The 3,799-nt window shown below is 39.8% G+C and overlaps 1 pseudogene; it reads left to right on the top strand.

Annotated features, from left to right (window-relative positions):
- On the top strand, nucleotides 1-3,546 carry LOC123404641 (annotated as a pseudogene).
- The last annotated feature ends 253 nt before the right edge of the window (nucleotides 3,547-3,799 follow it).

Raw genomic sequence — 3,799 nt, 5'->3', positions numbered from 1 at the left:
ATGTTCATGGCCGCCGCCGCCACCTCAGCCGCCCTCTCGTCCCCGGCTGTCACCGCCCGCTTGCCTCGCGCCGCCGCCTCGGCCGCCGCGCGCAGGGGTTTCGTCTCCTACTCTTTGGGCAGCCGCCGCCGGTTTCTCCTCCTCCTCCCCCGGCAATCAATTAACGGGCCTTCTCTTCGGCTTTCGTCCCACTGGTTTGGTTTGCTACTCGATCGATCCATCAACAATATAAGCACCGTCATAACTTCGTTAGATTGGAGATTGAAAAACTTCCATACACAAACTGCACTCACTCACGTAGGTGTAAATCCAGGGCTAAATTCTCTGTCGTGAAATCCCTTCTTCCTCTATACCTTTTTGCACTACTAAACCGATCGATCGGTGGCCATGTTGCTGCTGCGCGCATGTTGAACAAGCAGCTGCGCAGGATGCTACAAAGCCCGAAGCTCCGGTCGTTGTCGTGACGGGTGCTTCGAGAGGGATTGGAAAAGCCATTGCATTGCTCCTTGGAAAAGCTGGATGCAAGGTGAGCTACTTCGACGTCTTAGATATATATGTATAGTCATTCTGATCGATGTGACGTGCAGAAAGAATCGTTTTGCACAACGTTAAATTTAACTCCAGGGACCTCATGCCGGCTTTGCCTGCAGGTCCTAGTGAATTACGCATCACGATCCTCCAAAGAGGCTGAAGCAGTCTCCAAAGAGGTGAGCTGGTTGATTAAAACATAATATTTGCACATGTATTTTTTGTTTATTATCTGCTTAATTACCCCCGTTTCTTAATTCGCATCATACAGTTATAAGATAGACAAAGACAGACTGTAACTAGTGATCTGTAACTAGTGATTGCCATAAGGTTTATTAGATTAGTTGTTTCCATTGCCAGTGCAAATATATCACATATTTTACTTGTCGAAACATTATTGGTTTTTAATGATACCACCATTGAAACATTATTGGTTTTTGGGAGAGGCAACTAGCTTTTTTATTTGTTAAATTGTTTTTTTCCTTTGCTAAGCCTAAAGGCACTGATTTTTGCAATGTAATCCTATTTTGCAGATTGAAGCAGCTGGTGGTCAGGCTATTACCTTTGGAGGAGATGTTTCTCAAGAAGCTGATGTAGAATCTACGATGAAAGCAGTAAGTGCAACGTTTTTATGGATGAAAAATGTTTTTCCTTTTACCTATATACTATATATATTGATGAGATTATATAAACTTGGTTATCATTAGTTTATGGATTTCACCAGGCTCTTGATAAATGGGGAACAATTGACATCTTGGTAAATAATGCAAGTAGGTACCAACAGTTATTTTGCACCAGTTTAGCTTTCTCTACTGCTATTTTTTTTCTTTATGTGAAATAACATTCTGTAACCAGGGATTACGCGAGACGCGTTGTTGATGAGGATGACGGAACCCCAGTGGCAAGAAGTAATTGCTTTAAATCTTACTGGTGTTTTCTTCTGTACAAAGGTACGTGTTTGTCCCTTTATTTCTTGAAAATTTTCTACTTGAATAATGTTTATGCTTCTTACAGCTGCACATTCTTTACAGGCTGCCACAAAAAATAATGACGAAGAAAAAGAAGGTTTTTGTTTTGATCCATTCTTCGAATCGGTTTGAACATTTTTCTACCATGCGTAAATATTGGAGTTTAATATTTTTGGAATGCGTTAGCTACTGGTCCTATTAATCATATACTTCATTTACATATGACTTGGTTTCTCCAATTGTTAAATAGATAATGTTCATTGTTCATTACTTTGCACGCTCTCCAATACACAACTGATCTGGCCTTTAACTTTTGTATCATATGTAAGAAAGCATTATATGAAGAATATATTAATATTGTTAAACCATTAGTCGTTGCTAACCTAATGGTACCATTACCAGCTGCCCAGCTTTTTTCTTAGTATTGTACTTGTCAACGATGGAGAAGTTTGACTTCATGCTTTCGGAAGTGTCGTCTACTTTTAGAGCAAAAGTAGTATAAACAATATGTTCTATGTACGAGCAGACTATTAGATCCACCCTTAAGTTCTGTAACATTTCATAATAGCAAGTCGCCGAGTCTCCATTAATTGACTCCCATACCCCTCTCCTTGGTTACAAGCTTACAGCTTGGTTACTTCAGGACTCAGCTTAATCAATTTCTTAGCTGAAGGGCAAAAAGGCAGACCTCCTTACTTTGCTTTAGAGAAAGGTGTGATAGCTCCCAGGTGCCTAGGCACCCTTTATGAACAGTAAAATCAAAAAAATAGAAAACAAAATCAAAAAAATCTAAAACTTTGCAGCATCAACGATGATCAAACTTTGTAGGTTCCTACAAGTTTTCATGTCAAAACATCATGTAGAGAAAGATGTACAAACAAGTTTCAGATTACAACTAAAAAGTGCTTAAAACTTCAAACATTGAAATATTTTCCGTGTGTAGAGCTCCTCGAATAGTTTTTTGGCATGAAAACTTGCAAACACCTACAAACTTTCATCATCTTTGATGCTGCAAAGTTTCAGATTTTTCTTATTTTGTTTTTTATTTCTTTTGATTTTACTGTTCATAGAGGGTGCCTAGGCACCCGGGAGCTGAAAATCCACTCTCCTTTGCTTTATTGTGTTTCTGAAATACTTAGAGCTGAATGAAAGAGAATTTGTATAAGGCCTTACTGTGTTGCCAGTGCTCCAAAGCAAGAGAAGTAGTTTGTCCCTTTTAGACTTAGGATACTTTGTGTTTCTTCCTCATAAAAGAAGCTCTCCTCAGAATTAGAAGTCACCTCATCAATTTTTTTTTTGTTATTGGTTATAAGATACTTATTTATGTTTAATGCAGGGAAGAATCATCAACATAGCATCAGTTGTTGGTCTTACTGGCAATGCTGGGCAAGCTAATTACAGTGCTGCCAAGGCTAGTGTCGTTGGTTTCACAAAAGCAGTTGCCATGGAATATGCAAGCAGGAATATCAATGTGAACTCGATCTCCGTCTTTTCATTATTAGCTCGTAACTCATAAAACCGTAGTCCAACTTCTAAACAGTTGTGAATACTCAGGTGAATGCTATCGCACCTGGATTCATCGCATCAGACATGACCGCTGAACTTGGAGAGGATCTTGAGAAGAAAATCTTGTCGAATATTCCCTTGGGTATGCATCTTAAGCTGCAACTCTGCTTAAAACTAGAATTGTTCATATGCAGCACTATCGTACATATATCCTAGGTGTAGCAAAAGAAAGTTTTCTCCAGAAAAACTTGCTATATGTTATGTTATGTACATGTGTGCTCTTGTGCACTATATCTACTAGGTAATTTTTCTCAGTCGGCACTGATGCTTCACTCAACTTCTTCACAGGGAGGTACGGCCAGCCATTGGAAGTTGCTGGGTTGGTTGAGTTCTTGGCCCTGAATCCTGCGGCGAGCTACATCACCGGACAGATTGGTGTAATTTTGACGGTGTACGTGCCAACTGGTTATGTGAAACTTCATAGGTTTATGACTGAACTATCTCTTGGCAGGTGTTTGTCATCGATGGCGGGATGGTAATGTGAAATCTTTGCAAGTTTGATGGAGGTTGACATGTGCTCCACCTAGCGGGATATTTCATGTGTGGTGAATCAAACAATTTTGGGCCATAGATTTAGGTTGCCTCATCTGAACTTTGTAATCCCACACACAATAAACAGGTCTGACTGTAGGGACGTTAAGATATGTGTTGTATCAGCGTTGTTTTAAACTATTTCTTCATTGAATGACTGACCATTTTTTGACAATCTGAGGGACTAGGATGGATTAATGGGTAGT

Source organism: Hordeum vulgare, chromosome 6H (genome assembly GCF_904849725.1).
Source record: "Hordeum vulgare subsp. vulgare chromosome 6H, MorexV3_pseudomolecules_assembly, whole genome shotgun sequence".
NCBI classification, from domain to species: Eukaryota; Viridiplantae; Streptophyta; class Magnoliopsida; order Poales; family Poaceae; genus Hordeum; species Hordeum vulgare.
This window is presented reverse-complemented; position numbering and strand designations above follow the sequence as displayed.